Source organism: Mustelus asterias, chromosome 8 (assembly GCF_964213995.1).
Source record: "Mustelus asterias chromosome 8, sMusAst1.hap1.1, whole genome shotgun sequence".
In the NCBI taxonomy this organism is placed as follows: Eukaryota; Metazoa; Chordata; class Chondrichthyes; order Carcharhiniformes; family Triakidae; genus Mustelus; species Mustelus asterias.
The window spans coordinates 66,117,211-66,139,685 of NC_135808.1; the positions used below are offsets into that span (position 1 = coordinate 66,117,211).

The following is a 22,475-nucleotide window of genomic DNA, read 5'->3' on the forward strand; positions in this document are numbered from 1 at the left end:
CGGACAATGGTCTGTTTGAGGTTGTGCGGTTGTTTGAAGGCAAGAAGTGGGGGCGTGGGGATGGCCTTGGCGATATGTTCATCTTCATCAATGACATGTTGAAGGTTCCGGAGAAGATGTCGTAGCTTCTCCACTCCAGGGAAGTACTGGACGATGAAGGGTACTCTGTCCACATGTCCAGTGTTTGTCTTCTGAGGAGGTCGGTGCGGTTTTTCGCTGTGGCATGTCGGAACTGTCGATCGATGAGTCGAGCACCATATCCTGTTCTTGTGAGGGCATCTTTCAGCGTCTGGAGGTGTCTGTGGGATCCTCCTCATCTGAGCAGATCCTGTGTATAGGGAGGGCCTGTCCATAGGGGATGGCTTCTTTAACGTGTTTAGGGTGGAAGCGGGATAAGTGGAGCATCGTGAGGTTATCCATGGGCTTGCGGTACAGTGAAGTGCTGAGGTGACCGTCCTTGATGGAGATGCGTGTGTCCAAGAATGAAACCGATTCCGGAGAGTAGTCCATGGTGAGTCTGATGGTGGGATGGAACTTGTTGATGTCATCATATAGTTGTTTCAATGATTGTTCACCATGAGTCCAAAGGAAAAAATGTCATTGATGTATCTAGTGTATAGCATCGGTTGAAGGTCCTGTGCGGTGAAGAGGTCTTGTTCAAACCTGTGCATGAAGATGTGGGCATATTGGGGTGTGAATTTGGTCCCCATGGCTGTTCCGTGTGTCTGGATGAAGAACTGGTTGTTGAAGGTGAAGACATTGTGGTCCAGGATGAAGCGGATGAGTTGTAAAATTGCATCTGGAGACTGGCAGCTATCAGCGTTGAGCACTGAGGCCGTTGCAGCAATGCCATCGTCGTGGGGGATGCTGGTGTAGAGTGCCGAGACATCCATTGTGACGAGGAGTGCTCCTGGTTCAACTGCTCCATGTGTGCTGAGTTTCTGTAGGAAGTCCGTAGTGTCGTGACAAAAGCTGGGGGTCCTTTGTACAATGGGTTTCAGGATGCCCTCGACGTAGCCGGAAAGGTTCTCGCACAGGGTCTCATTGCCCAATATGATGGGACGGCCGCGTGTGTTTGCCTTGTGTATCTTCAGGAGGCAGTAGAAATCTCCAGTGTGGGAGTACGTGGGATGAGAGCACGGAGGGTGCTCTGAAGGTCCGGATCAAAGGTCTTGATCAGTCTGTTGAGTTGACGGGTGTGTTCTTTGGTCGGATCTGCGGGTAACTGTCTGTAGTGTTCCTCGTTGTTCAGTTGTCGGTACACTTCTTTGCAGTAATCAGTTCTGTGCAGTATGACGATGGCCCCTCCTTTGTCTGCTGGTTTGATGACAATGTTGCGGTTGAAGAAACCCACAAAGACATGGGGAGAACATTGAAACTCTACACAAACAGTCACCAAAGGCTGGAATTGAACCCAGGTCCCTGGCGCTGTGAGGCAGCGGTGCTAACCACTGTGCCACCATGCTGCTTATACACCAATAACATGTCTTCTCCCATACCTCCTCACCCAACTCTCACTCAACACAGCTTTCTCTTCACTGACTAATCCAGCTTCCTCTTAAAGTTACCTATGCTATTCATCTCATCTGTTCTTGTTTGGCATTCTCACCACTCTTTAGATAATCGAAGCTTCTCTTGAATTATCTATTGGATTTAATAGTGACTATCTCATATTTATGGCCCCTAGTTTTAGATCATGATCAATGACGACCATTTAAAAAAATAAACTAGAACCAAAACCTTCTAAGTCACAATGTAATTAAATGAATACATTTAGGCAGTGAGTCACCCATTCAGGCACAAACAGTTTTGCTCACCATTGTTCAGTCTAGTAGCCTAAATGGTACATTTTTTGTAAATGCAAAGGGATTAAATATTGAGCTGCTTTTCCTAGTAGAGTAAAACAGTTGTGTGTTCCTTCACCTGAAGGATCTTAGGTTGATTACATCTTGCCATGTGCTGTGGTGCTATCTGATACAACCAACTGATCTATAATGGATCACTCTGCTGTTTTAACAAAGACTCTCCTCTGGTCAGCCACTGATTGTGGTACACATTTTGCAGTATTGTCTCTACAGTTTAGACAATTAACGAGGTTGGAAATTCCTCTTCAACTTTAGGATCAACAGCATTCCTCGTACTTGATACAAATTGGCGGTGGGGAAGGGAAATGTGTCGGAGTCCGCCTACAACTCATGTTCACAATTCATGGGACAAATTCTAATGGTCCGACGGTTCCAAGAGAAGAAATCAGGAGTGATAGGCAGAGTGAACGGACATTGATGTCGACAACCTACTGATTAAAGAAATTCTACTCAGCACTAAAAAGGTCATTGACTGCTGCCTGAATAAAGACTTGAAAGATTGTTCTGATACTAAGTGGTCATCTCTTAATGCATGTGTAAGCAAATGTGCCTCCACCTTATCTCAAAATGTTTTTAATAAACGTGTGGATTCCCAGTCTAGGCCAGTAGAAGGCAGCATTACTGCACTAACCTCCATTTCCACAGGCTCTTCCTCCTCACTCAATGGATTAATGACTGGGGTTGGGAGAAGGTGCAAGTGGGTAATTAATAGTTAGTTGTAAAGCACAGCCCTCAGGGTTGACCTATCAGTGACATCTTCAGCTGCTAAAGCTTTAGTCATCCCACCATGTATAACCAGTTCTGGGGTATGAAATACAGGAGAAGGTAATAGCCAGCTGTAATCAAAGGGATAAGCACCTAATCTCTTTCCCAATGTGGACTTACAAATTACTTATATTTGACACTTGTGCATCATAATAAGCTGCAGAAGTCTACCAGCAGTACGTTATTTTCAGAGTTGCTGTGCAAGCTTTGCTACAACATGCATCTAACACAAAATCCATTGCCACCATTTACAATGAACTGAGAAACGTAAAGACGTGGAAAGACTGTTGGGGTCCTTTTGTCTGGTCCAGCGAGCAAGGACATGTCACAGGCAAATTACTAGACAAATAAGAACGTTAATGAATGTTGAAGGCATAATATAGTAGATAGGAATACCTATTTTCCTTCAGTATACAGATTTTATTACTGTAATAAGATACACTCAGGTGTTTCTCAAGAGTGGTTAGAATGAAATGGTAGAGGCGGCCGTCTTTAAGGAAGATGTGATAAGTACATAAAGCAGAAAGGAATGGATAAGTATTTAAATAGGATTCAGATAGGGTGGAAGGAAGCAGATGTGTACAACGTCCATAAATTAGTTCAGCTGAAAGGCTTGTTTCTGTGCTGCAGATTGGGTGTAATTCGAGCCTAACGTTAACAAACAAGCCCGTCACTGCCATCTGCTGGAGTATCTCATCTTTGCTCTAGTACACGACGGTAACAGCAAAATACTGCTCGTCAAAAAAGAAATCAGCTGAGATTCCTCTCCCCTGTAGGATCCAGTAACTCCAAGAGTAAGGTGCATCCATTGGGAGAGCTTGCCTTTGATGCCTGTGAGAATTGATTACCAGGCAACATTCACTTTCTTAAGTTCACACACCGGGAATGATCATTTAGACAGAATAATTGAAGCTTGCTAGCACCTCTGGAATTGTATCTCAGCATGTGTCCTTGGAACAACAAAGAAAAGCTGAAGGGAACTTCTGGAAGAATTAAAGTCAGAAGCCAGGTAATTGTGCAACTCATGGCGTACCCGACTTTACAGTAACTGTCACCAGCAGCACCTAAACTTTGACAATGTGAAAAGTCACGTCAAGATGTGAGGTGATGGCCTATTGGTATTATTGCTGGACTATTAATCCAGGAACTCAGCTAATGTTCTGAGGACCCAGGTTCGAATCCCGCCACGGCAGATGCTGGAATTTGAATTCAATAAAAAATATCTGGAATTAGGAATCTACTGGTGACCATGAAACAATTATCGATTGTTGGAAAACCCCATCTGGTTCACTATTGTCCTTTAGGGAAGGAAATCTGTCGTCCTTACCCAGTCTGGCCTTCATGTGACTTCCAAGTCACAGCAATGTGGCTGACTCTCATCTGGCCTCGGGCAATTAGGGATGGTCAATAAGTGCTGGCCAGCCCATGTCCCATGATGAATACAAAAAAGGCTTTCCCCCTGAGCCACAGAGGAAGCAGGCAACAACATAATGGACCACTGGAATATTCCCAGTGGTGTGAAACCTGCCCGTACAAGTGTGGAATTCTGACATGTACCCTTGCTTTCCCCAGCCATTATCATAGGCTGAATGATTGTGCAATCCCATTCGCGCCAGTGTTGTTGCTGCAATCAACTCAGCAGCATAAACATTGGGAACTGTACATCAATAAGAAGGAGCCAAGGCAGATGTCCTTGACTGTTTTTTATGTTCTTATCTGAAGTTGTTTTGTACGGCATAAACTTGCTAACTGCGAGACAACTCAAAACACATCATGCAATGCAGGGTGAGGGGGGATGGGGGCAGGGACATTACTGTAAAATAAGAGAATTGAAAACATAATAAAATTGACCTATCAGTGACATCTTCAGCTGCCAATGTTTTAATCATCCCACTATGTATTTCTCTTCCTGTTTACGATGGGCATCATGATGGGTGGGAGCAGAAAGTTTTGCCAGATCACAACAAACAGCTTCAGGTCGTCCTGAAAGCAGTTTGCGATCATCCACTCCTGTCAATGGCGGGTTGCATTTCCCTTTGTTGCCCATCAGGACCATCTTGCTATTAGCAGTGATTGTGCAGATGAGAAGTATCGTGAGACCAAATCCTGCTGCTTTGCAGTGCTTTGGGTGCCAGCTGACTGCCATGGGGGAGGAAGGGGAGGGGGGCATGGGGATGGAGGCATTAAAGGGCCACCCAGCTGAACTGTGTAATCCCATGGGAGCAGACAAGTACAGCTGAGAGATGTTAGTGGCCTCTCAATGGCCATACAGGAGATCACCAAACTGAAGCAGCAACATGAATTCATGCAGCACTAATCAATCTCCTGGGTGTAACTATGGCTCATAGCATGACATTCCCCCACAGTGCTGATGACTTTAGGTGCAGTTGAGCAGCTGGACAGGTTTCTGAGGCGTGCTGCAGTAACGGGATGCCGATTCTCACTAAACAGGCCTCAGGCTACCCTCAACAGCTTGCAGAGCCTGTTTAAAGACTCATGCTCTTGCATACTCCAAACTATGTAGTCCTACAGTGTTGCGTACCTGGGCTGGAAGCAGCACCTCCGGGTACCTGGCCAAAGTACTCTCATCTCAGTATCTCATGATCTGTGGGAGGGATGATCACTTAGGTGTGCACACCACAGTGTAGATCGTTTATGTGGTGAGCATTTGGTAACATGGGAACCCTGGCCATTAACTCAATCGCTCACGGGCCACTGACGTCAAGATTGGTATTGCAGACAAGTTGTCATTCCTGTGTGTTTCGCATTTATATTATGGAGGAGGCCACAAGGTAGATGGGACCTGCATTCATTGCTGCCTGCATAATTGGGGCGGCATGGTGGCACAGTGGTTAGCACTGCCACCTCACAGTGCCAGGGACCCGGGTTCAATTCCCAGCTTGGATCACAGTCTGTGCAGAATCTGCACGTTCTCCCTGTGTCTGCATGGGTTTCCTCCGGGCGCTCCGCTTTCCTCCCACAGTCCGAAAGACATGCTGGTTAGGTGCATTGGCCATGTTAAATTCTCCCTCAGTGTATCTGAACAGGTGCCGGAGTGTGGGCGACTAGGGGATTCTCACGGCAACTTCATTGCAGTGTGAATGTAAGCCTACTTGGGACACTAATAACTTTTAAAAAACTTTAAATTGCAGAGTGAAATGAGAGGAGACAATTGAGAAAGCTGGCTCGCCAAAACCCTGAAGACAAAGGCCCAGCGGTTCCCCCTCCAGATGCAAAGGTTCAGGGAAACCGAAACATCGTGCATTGGTGCCTCATTACACTGTGGGTGCACTGACATCGTCTGTCTTATCTGAAAATGACTGAGAACCAGTGTTGCTAAAGTCCTCGGCATGTCCGGAGATCTGGTAACCATACTGGTGTCCCTCAGGCTCGGCGGACATCCTTTGCCAGTAGTTATCTAAGTAACAGCCGCACTCAGCTTCTACTCCACTGGCTCCTTCCAGGGTTCCACTTGGGGCCTCTGTGGGATCTCTCAGACATCCGCACATAAAATGCATACATGAGGTCACAGACATCCTTTTTGCCAAGGCCCACAATGACCCCAAATCTGACAGAGCCCAAGCACACCAGGACACCAGAGCATAGACCTTCACTGAGATTTCCAGTTTCCACAGGTGCAGGGTGCCTTTGACTGCACTCATGTGTCTATCAAAGCTCCCTGTCAGCAGGCACTATGATACGTAAACAAGAAAGGCTTCCACTGCCTCAATGTCTGGCTGGTGTACAATAATAATAAGCAAATCCTGCAGGTTTGGACTAGATATCCAAGAAGTGCCCATGACTCATATCTTGAGTAGATCGCAGATCCTGGAGATCTTGGAAGGATCACACAGGATCCAGAGCTGGCTGCTAAGGGACAAAGAGTACCAGCAAAGGTGATAAAGCCTGTAGAGCAACCTCAGACTCTGACAGAGAGAAGTTACGGTGAGACTTATGCTGCAACCCAACATTGGTCGAGCACACCAGAGGAATGCGATTTTGATGCTTGGATAGATCTGCTGGAGCACCCTAGTGTACTCCCTAGAGGGTGTCATGGATCATCATCACTACACAACCTGGCGCTACGAAGGCGGGACAATCTGGCTGATGATGAGATGGAAGAGCTGCATGTCTTCTCCATGAGGAGGACGTCGAAGGGGATGACAACTGTGAGTTTAAGGAAGCCAACGCTGCAAATAAAGAGGCCATATGTTAAAAACCTCGCTGATGTTAAATGTGAAGGTATTCCAACCCAGAAGAGAAACTTGGCATGCTTGGTTCTTAACTATTTATTTTGTAATTTGGCATGATGTGAGGAAAGAGATGGAACCCAGTGAGGAAAGTTTAAGTCTTGTTGCAATCAGTTTTGCCATTTCTTATCCACCTCATGGTCTTTCTCTTCTTCCCCTTCCACTGATAATTTTGTAACACTTCTTCTCAAGGGCAAATGGGGATAGGCAACAAATGTTGGCTTTGCCAGTGACACTTGTATCCCAAGAATGAATATTTTAAAAAGAACACTAGTACAACAACATAGTCACAGTGTAATGAGAACCAGGTTTGCCTGGAGATTGTAATCTGTCCATATCATGGGTGCAAATCTTGCCACGTCAAATTGCTTCACATGGAAGAAATACAGGCTTCCACATGCACAATGCTGCCAATTTTCTCTTTTACTTTTATTCATCCAGGGGATGTGGGCATCATTGGCAAAGCCAGCATTACTGCCCATCCCTAATTGCCTTCAACAAGGTGGTGATGGTGAGCCGCCATATGGTGTAGGGACGACCTCAGTGAGGTTAGGGGGTGGGGATTTGTTTTTAAGGCCCATGTTGATTGCCTCATTGTGCTAGGTACAGATGGCAATCCTGAAAGACCAGTTCAGTGTGTACAACTTTGGTTATTATATTTATTGGCGCTAAGCCACAAGTTACCAGATTTATTGTCTCAGATTTATACTCGGGGTCATGATGAGAGAGGATTGGTAGGTGATGGGGGTGGGGGTTGTGGCAGGGAGGCGGGGACAGTATTTTTGGATAGATAACCTGGAAGTAAAGTTTCCCCAGATGTCTTCCAAGATTTAACTGAAGGATTTCTTTGATACATTTGTACAAGTGTCCCCAGCTGACAAGAGAGCCTGTTTGATCGCCTAGCTGCCTGATGGGTGGGAGAGTGCACCAAGGAAATTGGTAGGAATGGCTTAGATATCGAGCTGGAGATCGTGGGGCGGGGTGGGGGGGGGGGGGGGGGGGGGGGGGGGGGAGTTGGTGGGAGAGGGTCGGAAATTGTTGGGTGTTGCTGAGCTTAACTAATTGAGTCCAGGGAAACTCTCCTTTGCCCTTGGCCCTCAGCAATGCTGGAAATACACTTAGACTCAACCCTGAGAAAATAAAGAGAAAAAGAAACTGTAGAAAAACAGATATCAAACCTCCTTAAAAGAGTTTATCAATCACTGCACCTCCTAAGAGTGAGTTTGCCTCCTTATCCTCTGACCTGCTTTTGTTTAAGGGCGGAGGGGGCCGAGAACAGGTTTGAAACTTGAAAATGTTTTCCTTCTGACCAAAACCTACCATTTCTAAGAAGATAAAATTACTCTCATTAAACCTGATTTACAGTTTGTCAGAGTGGGTTTTAAACTATAGGTTGCAGTTCAATATCATAACTGCTACTAACAGGGCTCGTAATCTAGAGGCCTACACTAATGTCCTGGGGACGTGGGTTCAAAACCCACCACGGCTGCTGGTGAAAGTTATTTTTGATGAGGGGGAGCCAGTGAATGTGGATCATTTGTACTTTCAGAAGGCTTTCGATAAAGTCCCACATTGGAAATTAGTGTGTAAAATTAAAGCCCATGCAGTTGAGGCTAGTGTATTGAGATGGATACACTGGTCGGCAGACAGGAAACAAAGAGTAGGAATAAACAAGTCTTTTTCCAAATGGCAGGCAGTGACTAGCTATTCACAATATATATAAATGATTAAGATGAGGGAACTAAAATGTAGTATGTCCAATTTTGCAGGTGATACAAAGCTGGGTGGGAGGGTGAAATGAGAGAATGCAGAGATCCTTCAGTGTGATTTGGACAGGCTGACTAAGTGGACAAATGAATGGCAGATGCACTATAATTTGGATAAATATGAGATTATCCACTTTGGAAGCAAAAACAGGAAGGCAGATTACTATCTGAATGGCCATAAATTAGGATAGGGGAATGTGCAATGAGACCTGGGTGTCCTCGTACACCAGTCACTGAAGGTAAGCAGGCAAGTGCAGCAGGCAATAAAAAAGGCAAATGGTATGTTGGCCTTCATAGTGAGAGGATTCGAGTACTGGAGCAGGGATGTCCTGATGCAATTATACATGGCCTTGGTGAGCCCAATATTGTGTGCAGCTTTGTTCTCCTTATCTGAGGAAGGATGTTCTTGTTCTAAAGGGAATGCAGAGGAGGTTTCTCAGACAGATTCCTGAGATGGCAAGACTGACGTATGAGAAGAGATTAAGTCGGTTAGGATTGTATTCGCTGGGGTTCAGAAGAGGGGGGGATCTCATAGAAACCTAAAAAATTCTATCAGGACTAGACAGGGTAGATGCAAGAAGGATATTCCCGATGGTGAAGGTGTCCAGAAGTGGGGTCACAATCTGAAGATACAAGATAGACTGTTTAGGACAAAGACAATGGTCAGTGGAATTCGCTACTACAAAAATTAGTTGAGCCAAAACATTGTGGGCAGAATATTACAAGAAAAATTCTAAGTGTCCAATGAGCGTGAAAATGGGAGAGAATCACACCGATTTTTTGGGTGAGCTCCCAGTCCCAATCTTATGGCATTTAGTTAAAAAAGAACCAGGATGCAATTCTCGCCAGTAGGGGGAGGGGCAGAGCCTAATCCCACTGGTGAAGCCAGCTGCTGGGCCCTTGGGGTGCCATTGCGCAGGCAATGTGTACTGGGAGATCTCCTGGCACCCACCCCCAACTCTATATCCCCACGGACATGCTGTCGATCGCTCCCCATGCCAGTCTCCCCCTACCCTCCCGGATATCGGCCCCCTCCACCAATTTCCACCACTGAAGAGTTCCCCCAACGCCCCCCCCCCACCATTGCTGCTCCTGCAGACTTCCCCCATCCCCCTAATCGCCGCCCCAGCAGATTTTCCCCACCCCTCCGATTGGCGCCCCTGCAGAGTTTCCCCTATGCTCCGATGGCCGCCCCTGCAGACTTACCCCCTCACCACTAATTGCCGCCTCCACTGATCAACCTCCCCCCTGTGGAGTTAACCCCTTCCCTTGCCCACCCCCCTGCCTGTGGAGTTCCCCCCACCCCCCCCCCCCTCCAGCCACCCCTGTCCTGCATCCACCCTTTCCCAAGCTACACTCCCTTCAGGCCCCCCCCCGCCCTTGGCACTGCCCCAGCACTGCCAGGCTGCTTGGTGGGCACTGCCAGTGTGTCTGGAGGGCAGACCTAGGGTGCCCAGTGTTCAGTGCCAGGCTGGCACTGCCCAAGCGGCCCTGCCCCCAACAACCTGGGGGGCTTCAATGTGAGGTTATTCACTTTGGAAGCAAAAACAACAAGGCAGATTACTACCTGAATGGCTGTAAATTGGGAGAGGGGAGTGTGCAGCAGGACCTGGGTGTCCTTGTGCACTAGTTGCTGAAGGTTAGCATGCAGGTGCAGCAGGCAGTAAAAAAGGCAAATGGATTGTTGGCCTTGGGAGAGATTTCGAATACAGGAGCAGGGGTATATTGTTGCAATTATACAGGGTCTTGGTGAGGCCACAGCTAGAATATTGTGCGCAGTTTTGGTCTCCTTTTCTGGGGAAGGATGTTCTTGCTCTCGAGGGAGTACAACAAAGGTTTACCAGGCTGATTCCAGGGATGGAGAGATTGAGTAGGTTAGGATTGTTTTCGCTGGAGTTCAGACGAATGAGGAGGGATCTCATAGAGACTTATAAAATTCTAACAGGACTAGACAGGGTAGATGCAGGGAGGATATTCCCGACGGTGGGCAAGTCCAGAACCAGGGGTCACAGTCTGAGGATTCAGGGTAGACAATTTAGGACGGAGATGAGGACACATTTCTTCACCCAAAGAGCGGTGAGCCTGTGGAATTCATTATCACAGGAAGTGGTTGATGCCAAAACATTAAATGTATTCAAGAGGCGGCTAGATATAGCATTTGGGGTGAATGGGATCAAAGGTTATGGGGAGAAAGCAGGATTAGGCTTTTGAGTTGGACGATCAGCCATGATCGTGATGAATGGCGGAGCAGGCTCGAAGGGCCAAATGGCCTTCACCTGCTCCTATCTTCTATGTTTCTATGTTTCAATGGTCCCACTGGCAAGGCCATCACATCTGGTCGGTGGGGACCATGCGTGATTCCCATCTGTGAGGAGGTCAAGCAGCTGAGCATGTCATTAATATTTAAATTGGCTTCAGGCCCGGGATTTCGCCGGCAAATCAGTGCCGGTAAGATCACAAGAGGCGAGAAACCAGGCGCAATCCTGATTTTTCACCTCTTGCCTTATCTTACCGGCTCACCTTGCCGATCGCCTGGTGGATCGTGGGGGCCTGCATGCTTTCAAGAAGCAATTGATTTATCATTTGGGGCGAAGGGGTTCAAGGAGTATGCGGGGGGGGAAGTGGGATCAGGCTATTGAGTTGGGTGATCAGCCATGATCATAATGAATGGCGGAGCAGGCTCGAAGGGCTGAATGGCCTCCTCCTGCTTCTATTTTCTATGTTTTTTACACCAATGCACGCTCAAGGTTATCTACTCTGTTAGAGTCAGAGAAAAGCTATTTGCATTTAGCCATATTTTTGTACTTACTTGTTTTAGCAGGGTCTGTGAGAACTTAGCCTGATAATATTCTCATGCTGGTGCTCATCCGAGTGGGTGGAAAGTGCACAACAATGTTAGCTTATCTGTATGAAATTCAATCAACTGTTTAACAGATGCTTAATTTAGAAATATATAATGAGGAATGACAGGTTAATGTGCTGCGTATGACTCTTCCGTTGGAATTCTAAACTGAAAAGATAAGAACATCCCTAATTAGTGCAGAAGACAACTACAGAAAAGGAGGGGCGGGGGTACTGGAGGAACAATCACAAAGTGTAAAGTTAATGACCAAATCTTGCCACAGAAAACAAATATGCCAGTTCAAGGCACACACTATTATTAATGCTCAAAACAACTAATAAGACCAGGCCATGAGTTGTGAATCACTAAAACAGTGTTTCCGAACATTTTTCATGGCGTGATCCCATTTTGGGTGGGGGCGAGTGTTGTTGAGCTAAAGGATGGGCTGGGTTGACACTCAGCTGCTGAGTTGTTGGGGGCTGGGAAGTGAGGTATGAACTGTTGAAAATATCTACCTTGTCACGGGTTTTTTTGCAGTAGCAATCAGGCCTTAAAAGGCCTGAGCATTGGGCTGTGCCACCATTAAAAAAAACATGAGGAGATAAAGGGACCTTGCAGCTGTCAGTGTTCATAGAATCATTGAATCCCTACAGTTCAGAAGGAGGCCATTCGGCCTTTCATGCCTGCACTGACAACAATCCCACCCAGGCCGTATCCCCATAACCCCATGTACTTACCCTGCTAATCCCCCTGACATTAAGGGGCGATTTAGCATGGCCAAGTAACCTAACCTGCACACCTTCGGAGTGTGGGAGGAAACCAGAGCACCCGGAGGAAACCCACGCAGACATCAGGAGAATGTCCAAACTCTACACAGTCATGCAAGGCTGGATTTGAACGCAGGTCCCTGGCGCTGTGAATCAGCAGTGCTAACCAGTTTGCCACTGTGCCGCCCTTGTTCAGTCCAAACTCTATGGAAGCCATTGCTACCTCGGAACTCATGACCCCAAAATCTCATCTCATGATCCCACTGGAGCTGTAACCCACAGTTTGGTAAACCCTACATAGAAACTGCTGGTCAATTTGTGTTCCTCCATTAGCTTCACACTAAAAGTGTAGACGCATGTTACTAACAACATGTTGGATCTGCACATTAAATTCAAACTAAATTTTATGCAGAATTGTAGAACTGGTACTTAAGAAAGTAAGTATCCTTTCAACAGCATAGTGTTAATACAATGCTAATCAATCTCTCCGTCCCAGAGGGGAACTATTGTAGTAAACTCTTGTTACAGATTGCTTTTAAAATTACAGTAAATATTTTCCTTACTTTTCCATCCTTCTCTCTCTCTCCTATTTCTGTAATTGATTTGACTTTCTCCCTGGAAAGACGGAGAATGAAGGGAGATCTAATAGTGGTGTACAAGATTATGAAGGGTATAAATAGGGTGAACAGTGAGAAGCTTTTTCCCAGGTCGGAGGTGACGATCACGAGGGATCATGGGCTCAAGGTGAGAGGGGCGAAGTATAACTCAGATATCAGAGGGACGTTTTTTACACAGAGGGTGGTGGGGGCCTGGAATGCGCTGCCAAGTAGGGTGGTGGAGGCAGGCACGCTGACATAGTTTAAGACTTACCTGGATAGTCACATGAGCAGCCTGGGAATGGAGGGATACAAACGATTGGTCTAGTTGGACCAAGGAGCGGCACAGGCTTGGAGGGCCGAAGGGCCTGTTTCCTGTGCTGTACTGTTCTTTGTTCTTTGACTTTAACTCACCCCATTTTCTCCTCTGTTGGTCTTCTAAAATCTCAATTGGTTGAGGAGACGGACTATTGATCTTATTATTTTCTCAGATCCTAAATATCCTGCTACCATTGCTGTATTGTTAATTAGCTCACAATTCCAGCAATTTACAGGGCAAAATAAAAACTAACTGGTGAGGAAAGGTCTAACTATTGGAAGATCTCCCCCTCTTGCAAGATTTGACGACTAATAGGTTTCTTGGCCTGCAAACTATTTATTAGAAAAGCAAGAGACTGGTGGATAGGCTCAATAAGCTAATAAGCAGAAACTAAAAGAACAAGCAATTGCGAAAACAGCTAAGGCAGTGAAAAGGTAGTTTTCAGTTCTGTCAAAGTCTCTATGCCCGGACAAGCAACCGGCTACTATGCATTGCAGTCCTGATCAGCCCCTTCCTCGCGACAGTGACTTAGCAGCATGCAATAACGAGTGGTTAAATATGCACAGCTCCACTCTTCCAAAGTGACTCATGCCTAGCCCACAAATAGCACAGGCACTCACTATAACAGCAATGGTAGTGTCTAGACTGTGATCTTAAAAATGCAAGAAAAAAAATGCCCACCCACATATTTTATGTCTTTTCAAGGGTGGAAGGAGTTGGAGGGGTGACAAGTATTTAAATATTACTGCACATTTTTAGCTAGTGCAAGAATTGGGGATACTGGTTACATTTTTGTGAAATGCCAAAATCTTGAACAGCACTATCACACAGCCACCATCCTGTTCAGAACGATTTCTTTCCCCCTACAGTCTGAGTAATTGGCAGGTTATGAATTAACTCAGTCAGACACATGGAATAGTAGGTCTACAGTGGACCACATGTGGCTTCATGCTTCACTGAATGGTGCTGCCACAGATTTAGGTTCTGGGCACATACGTTTTTGCAAATAGTAGAGGGCAGTGTTTTTGTTCAATTCGCCCCATAGCCCTCTTTATCTCTAGAATTTCCTCCAGCCCTGCAGCCATTTCAGATATCTGTGATGCTACAATTCTGGCCACCTAAGCATCCCTCATTTTCATTGCACTTTCATCGGCAGTCATACTTTCAGTTGCCAAGGCCTTAAACTTGGGGATTTTCTTCAGAAAATCTCTCTGCTTCTTAATTTTTGTCTCCACGCTTAAATAAATCCTCATAGTCCACCTCTTTGACAAAACCTTTAGTCATCTGTCTAGCGCCTTATGTGGCTCGGTATCAAATACAATCTGATAATGTTCTTTGTTCATTTTACTACATTAGAGGTACTATAAAAATGTAAGTTATTGTGTCTACATATTCTTTGAAACATTTACCTGGTCCACATTTTTGATTTTACACATTATAAAGAAGATACTGATTTCATAATGAGGGGAGTCCTGTGATGGTGTCATTAATAGTACAAACTGCACGACGTAATTTGGGGGAATGACCTGCAGGCACTTGCGACTTTCATCTGGTATTAAGATTGCCCACTGATCTAGGAAAAAAGTGACTAAATTCCTCTTCCGTCATCCCACAGGAGCGAATCTCTACACCGTTACATACCCAAGGTCAGACATACCATATTCTGGACAGGTTGAATTGCTTCGCTGAAACTAACAAAGAAAGATAGGACAGGGAAGATCAGAAGATGGGCAAGGACGGTGGCACAGTGGTTAGCACTGCTGCCTCACAGCGCCAGGGACCCAAGTTCGATTCTCGCCTTGAGTCACTGTCTGTGCGGAGCCTGCACGTTCTCCCCGTGTTTGCATGGGTTTCCTCTGGGTGCTCCGGTTTCCTCCCACAGTCCGAAAGATGTGCTGGTTAGGTGCATTAGCCATGCTAAATTCTCCCTTAGTGCACCCAAACAGGTGCCGGAGTATGGCAACTAGGGGATTTTCACAGTTACTTGATTGCAGTGTTAACATACGCCCACTCGTGACGCTAATCAATAAACTTTAAAACGTTATCCTTGCCTAGTCTTGTCTAAGGATGAATCCAGATCCAGATCCAATGCGGTTGAGTCTGAAATGGTCTAATAAGCCACTCATTTCAAGGTCAATAATTGCTGACTCAGCCATCCATCGAATGTGGTGGAGCAGGTTCAAGGGGCCATATGGTCTACTCCTGCTCCTATTTTATACAAACCCTGGGCTTGTCAGAACTTGAACGGCAGGTATATTCATTGTTGAGCCAGCTTTGTTGTTGAGGAAATCTGAAGCACATGAAGTTGCTTTGTACAGGGGTTGATTTAAAAATGATGGTTATGTAGAAAGGTTTTAGTGTCACACTATAATCTGAAGAATGTTGCTCTCAGGGAGCCTGAACAATTTTCCCTTTACTTAAAGTTCCTGCCTGATTATATCTTCTGTGCGATGTGCCTCAGCAGTTCAAAATGTTCAGATACAGAAAAACGTAACCCTGGATCTTTACACTAAAAGATTTGCCCCTCTACAGCATTTGACAAAGAAATTCCTTCTTTACCCCAAATGTTATTGTTCTACCAAAGTCAGAAATTTACTCTGGGATAAGTTTCTACGGGGCTGAGCAGTGCTGACCTCAAGAGCTAATTCTACATGGCCAAATATGGACAGCAAGCATTGGCAGGCTGTTGGAGAGTGAAGGGCCATCCTTGCTATAAACTGCAATCTTTATCCGAAGTCTCAATGTACACACTCAGGATGGAGATGGGAGGGTGGCCATTAGCAAACAGGAACTAGCAAGGGTTGATTTTGCTTTGCACTCTCATTCACCGGGGAAAGCACATGAAGGCTAATTGTATTGCCTACACCACAACCCTGGCTTAGTTCAGCAAGCTTGGAATAGGTTCACTTTCACTTCCTGGCCTATGTTCCTGCTATGTACAGATTGTTAGCATACTATAGACTGACTCCCTCAAGACAAGGGATCTGGACACCCCTTTCCAAAAATAGTAAATGGGTTTGTTCTGTAGAACAATGCATGTGCAATGATTGTGATGTAGAACACAAGGAACTAGTGATGTTAATTGTCTGCAGTCATGTGCTGTTAAAATTGTGTGTATTGACATAATTAAATGCAATGGATCTAAAAATAACTCATGGTGGGGGCACAGATGTCTGACAAAAGAAAATTGCATTTAAATGAATAAGAGAAACTGAAAGGGTTTATAAATTAGAGAAGGTTATGTTCTGACAGATTCCCAGTAAGTTCCCAACACAGGGATCCATTCTAAAAGATACATATCTTAAGTTTCTTTTGTTTAAAAATCATCGACTTCTCCATTCTGATGGGGAATCCAGCTGTGGCTGAGTCACACTTACATCATTGCCAAAATTCCCTCAGTGAATGATACTCTTGTCAATTAACCCTCACTGACTGTAACAGAATTAAATTACGGTGGATGTTAATAATCTTTGTGGCATTGTTGAGAAGGACTGTCCAAGCTGTCCTAGCCAACATTCTACCTTCAATCAACAACCAAAACTAACAAATTACCTCAATGCTGTTTGTGAGACAGATTCTCTTATGTGAATAAATTAATTGTATATAAAACACTTTTGCGATGTTTCAGAAAGCCACAATAAGTCTCTATATGACTGGAAATGCCTCCTTATTAACAACGTAACTGGCTTTGTGCACAATTTTGGAAACGTTTACATAAAAGATCAAACTTATGCAGAGTATATTTGAAAAGGAGTAAGGCTTTAAGAAACTGCTGGATTAGACTAAAGCCATTACAGCAACAAAACATGAATGACACTGCACAACTGGTGTATACTGAGAAATGCAATTTAGTGGGGTAACATGACCAGTTTGTGTTAGTCCCAGTCAAGTATTTTTCTTAAAGAATTATAACAAAGCATCAATATGATTCTATAATTCTAACCTATCATGCTGGTCTGTCCCCCACATGTTGTCCCAGAACCCCCAACCCACTCCTCTCCTCCCCTGGGCCTCTCCATTAAGACCCCCCACCTCCCCTCTGTAAGGGACCCCGCACTTACCAGGTCCTGGACTTGAGAATCTAGGGTTTGCTTGTATTCCCTGGCTTGGCTGCTGCTGCCACTGGGACTACAAAATTAGACAATCAGATTAGCCCTCTAAGCATTAAAAGGCTGTGGGGCTGCTGTGTCTGGCGGGGATGCGTTTTCTGTGACTCTTCAGGTGGGGAGGTGAAAAACCTCACTATCCGATAGTTCCTGCTCTTTGGTGCATTGAAAATGACAAAACTGAGATTGATAGGTTTTTGTTACGCAAGAACGTTAAGGGCTATGGAACCAAGGTTGGATTTAAATTCTTTTAAAAAGGAGCTAAATGATCTACTTCTGTTCCTAATTTGTACTTAACAATGCTTTCATTGTTACTCATATAGATTGAGTGGCCGGGACCTATGGTGCATCCTGTGCAGTGCGGGCTTGCTCTTGTGTAAATGGAAAGATGCATTTTGGTTCTGCCATAGTGCCTTCAGAATTGGTGCTCAACAAGTTAATCCAAAGGTCATTCCACTCACATTTTGATGTGGTCAAGCGGATGAAACTTGCAAAATCTGGATGAAGAATTCATGGATAATAGATTTACAACTTGAGGCAGTCAATCAAACCATTCACAATAACATGAAATACATTTTCTGTGGGACATGGGGGTGATGGGGGGGATTTTGACCCCGCATTCTCCATACGTGGGTTATCTGGAGTGGTATCAAAATGCCACAAGAGTTGAAAAGTGCGATTCACACTGGCGTAATCAAGCAGTGCGGTTTTCAAAGTCCTTCGCCGGCAGAGTAGCGCAGATCATGCGGAGGAAGATTGAGAAGTTGATTTTAATATATTTGCATCTCATTATCAAGCACTCTTACAGGATTTTCACCCCTCAGAATATTCATGGGGTGCGGGATTGACATCATGCCAGTGTCATAGCATCCTATACTGCAGAAGGAGGCCATTCGGCCCATCGAGTCTGCACCGACCACACTCCCACCCAGGCCCTATCCCCATAACCCCATGTATTTACCCTGCTCGTCCCCCTGAAACTAAGGGGCAATTCAGCAGGGCCAATCCACCTAACCCGCACATCTTTGAACTGTGGGAGGAAACTGGAGCACCCGGAGAAAACCCATTCAGTCATGGGGAGAATGTGCAAACTCCGTACAGACAGTGACCCAAACCGGAAATCGAACCCGGATCTCTGGCGCTGTGAGGCAGCAGTGCCACCGTGCTGCCCTCACCATCATTTACAACAGCTCGATAAAAATGTGAACCTGGCACCCTTACCTTTTCACAGGTGGGCGTTCAAGAGAACATCACCCTCCAGGATGCTCATGGGAGCACTGGAAAGATCACGGGGAATGCAGATAAGTGCAACTCAAGGCCAGAGGTGGGGTTTAGTCATGCTATCTTGGTGGGGTGAGGTGGGGTGGGGTGGGGGCTCCTTGCAGCCCTCATCGGGCACTCATTTTGGAGTGTCCCCTCGTCCCCTACCTCAAAGGGGCCTGGAGGCTGGCATGCAGGCAGTTCCTCCCATGTCCTCCATGCTTGGCTGCTTTTGCCTTCCACGCAGAGTGTACCCTACACCTTTGCGTGAGCATGAGTCATATGAGAGGAATGCAGAAGGTCAGTGCTGGTCTCCACTTTGAGCTCCCATATTCTGCTTTGGTGTGAGTGAGAGCAGCCTCCTAGGGCACATTCAGGGGTCTTAGTTCCTGCCGCATGAGGCTTGAAGAGGGCGGCTGCAGTGGAGTTTTGGACCCCACACTCAGGCACAAATGTGAGCCCAAAGGAGTTTAAGCTGTATGGGAGTTCAAATCCACTTCTGAGAGAAGTTTCACTGTCAGGAATAATTCTTGGTGTGCTTGGCTGTGGCTAATGGAAGGCAGTTGAACTCTACAGCCCTTGTAACCTGGGAGAATGAGGATGGCCTTGAGGAATGTGCTCCACATGTGAATTGCAGCCCTCTCTCAGCTGTGCCTTGTCAATCACAAGAGGAAGCCAGTTGCCAGAACAACCTCACCCTTCCTTGACTAGTCAATCCTGCCGATAAAATCTCCAGAGCTAAACATCAATGCCACTGCTTGGAGCCAAGCCCTTAACCCTTTGGCACCCTGGGACCCAACCATTGAGATGCAAAGCTCATACAAGCTTCAACACAGATTTCACTAGTGTGAACCGTTATGAAAGGCATAGTCTCATGCATCCACTCAACTGCCCTTTACATAATACCAGGTTTTGGAGGTGGAGAATTTCTGATGGGTTCACCCTGGTGGAGTTGTGAGGGAGCAATGTGGGGATGTGGCAATAGTCTCAAAGGGGAGAGTGTGAGTGAGAGCAGAGAGGCACTCACAAAGTGGAAGGTGCTTGGGTGGATATTCCAGAGGTGTTGAGGGAAGAGGGTCAGAGCTCAGTCAGGAATCCTTATGGTTCACTGTGGTGTTTTCCACTTTTCGGTAAACGGTTTTAGATGAAGCCAGTTAAGTTGGCAATTCTACTCGAGACATTGATGTGTCACTGCACGTGACCAGGACCAGAGCCCTGCAGATGAGCTGGAGGCTGGACCCGTAGCTGTTGTGGGAGCAGCACCACAGATGCTAAAGTCTGGAGGAGACATGATTGGCAAAGGATCTTCCTCCTTTCTGGCCAACTCAAGTGCACTCTCCTCAAAGGGCGTGAGGGTTCTGAACTCTGGCATTACTCCACCATGCTGCGCTTACTCTCGCTTGTTATGGTTGAGTCTATCCTGCAATGAGACAGATGGGGAGATTGTAGGCAGGATTCCTGCCAGCTCAGATGGTGATGAGGTGTGGCATGTTTAGGGGCTGGAGTGTGAGGAGCATAGCAACTATGAGGGAGTGGGTGGGGGAAAGAGGGTCTCATGATAGGTGTTGACAACTTGCGAGGTGGTTGTGTACAAAATCAACTTGGAAGTGTCAGGGGTATGTGAGGGGGTCCAGGAGACTGGAGGAGGCACACTCACCTTGGCTGCGCCTCCCAGGTGGGGTTCGTCATCTTGCTGGGAGGACATCTGCATGAACATGGATAGAGAACGTTCCACCTCTGCTGCACACCATCCAAGAGTTTGGTCAGGGCTCCCTCCGAGAAACGTGATGCTGGCTTCCTGGCAGCCATCCCGCCTAATGGATGTGGAACAAGTGCTGGGGAGGTGTTTATGTGGAGCTCCCCACTAGTTGACCAAGGTGAGCACAAGTACAATGTGAATCAGGTTGGGAAAAAGAAATTGTTAATGGGGCTCAAAATTCTGAGAAATCCAGTCAGTGCCGCTGGCGGGATTGACACCATTTTTCTCACTGGAACGGACACTTTAAAGATTGTGGTAAGATTCCGCACCCCCCCCAGCGATATTGTTCCTCATGTTTGCAGAGGTGACTTATGGCAGATTGGGTTGGTTGCCTGAATGAACATGTACATAATAATTCCTTCTGTTCTAAAATCGTCCAATCTGGAAAACTGTATACACCAGAAAGCTCATCAATATTCAACAACTTAATGAGTTTGATGCAGCCCAGACGTGCAGATTTTCTCTTGTAGATTAGCAAAATTAGAGAAGTCTCAACTCACATAAATCTTTCCACCAGCCTGTTGGAGTGAGATTTTTGATAACCTGTTTGCAGGATTAATTCTTTGCAGGATGCATATCTAACCAGGTACAGATCTTCATTGTAATTGGAACCATGAGTGCAGTGGGAAAAGGTATTCTCACTCTCAAAGAATGATTTCGTTCGACATAATTAACAAAACGTCTTGGAACTATTTCCTGAACATAAGTCTATTTTCATGCTGACACGTGTTGTCAGACTCGAGCTGTTTCCAATATTTCATTATCACCTGGAATCTCGCCATATCAGTTTAAGTTCATGATAAAGCTGCTTTGCAATTGAAATCCTGCAGGACTGCGGCAATGGCATGTGATGTCATGGGTTTTACCTATTCATAACTCATGCCGAGATTGATGTGGGTAAGCAGGCAGAGACTTATTTTCATCTTGTGTACCCCTAACTCCATTCCCATTTTGGATGCTTTTTGAACTTGAAAAGTCATCAATTTCCTGTGAAATTTGCATTTGCAATGATAATCAACAAAGCTCAAGGACAAAAGAAGGCATCAAAATTGGACTCTGCCAGTTTGGCAGTGGCAACTTTATATAGCCATGTCCTGTTTACATTCACAACAATGTAGGTCAGTGTTGTGGAGATCATAATGTGGGGGGTGCAGAGACATAGAAGAGAGAGTAATGGGATACATACCAAAAACATTGGCATCGTGTGAAGTTATTAAAGCTTATTTTCCAAAATTTGTTTAGCATTGCTAATTTGTTTCTAAAATAATGATATGTTCAATGGAATCACTTTCCTTGTAATAAGGGTAGGTTATGTTCCTGACTTGCATTACAACCCATTGGCTGCCTTGGGCGGCACAGTGGTTAGCACTGCTGCCTGACAGCACCAGGGAGCTCGGTTCAATTCCGACCTCGGGTCACTGTCTGTGTGGAATTTGCACGTTCTCCCTGTGTCTGCATGGGTTTCCTCCGGGTGCTCCGGTTTCCTCCCACAGTCCAAAGATATGCAGTTTAAGTTGATTGGCCATTCTAAATTGTCCCTTAGTGTCAGAGGGATTAGTAGGGTAAATATGTGGGATTACGGGGTTAGGGCCTAGGTAGGATTGTTGTCAGTGCAGGCTCGATGGGCCTAATGGCTTCCCTCTGCATTAGGGATTATATTAGGTGCATTGGCCATGCTAAATTGCCCCTTAGTGTCCCAGGGTGCGTAAATTAGAGGGACTAGCAGGGTAAATACATTGGATTACGGGGATGGGGCCTGGGTGGGATTGTTGTCGGTGCAGACTCGATGGGCCAAATGGTCTCCTTCTGCTCTGTAGGGTCTCTATGATTTGAACTTAACTAGCCCTAAAAATGTTCTTTTTAACTCGCACTCACTGTTTTCCTCTCTCAAACTCTTGCTGTGTGCAAGGACTTGGGAGAGGGGCTTGCTCCTCTCCCAAGTAAGAGGGAAGGAGGGAGCAGGGTATTGATGAATGGAAGGGTCAGTGAGCCAGTGAGAATCAAGGGAAATGGCAAACAAAGCAGCAAGAAATAAAAGGTGACCGTGCGCGGTAATCGCGGGGGCACGATTTACAAATAGTGCCAAAAATCAAGCTTTACACAGGGGATACCTGTACTTCTAGTACTGGTTTTTTCTAACTTTTCTTCTTCAGAAAACATCTTCAAAGCAAGCTTCTTAC

At 45.9% G+C, this 22,475-nt stretch overlaps 1 protein-coding gene across 1 annotated transcript in view; it reads right to left on the reverse strand.

The window, feature by feature from the left end:
- Positions 1–22,475, reverse strand: part of LOC144497207 (uridine-cytidine kinase 2-like) — a 141,261-nt gene that overhangs the window by 82,405 nt on the left and 36,381 nt on the right. The gene's annotated exons all lie outside the window — the stretch shown is intronic.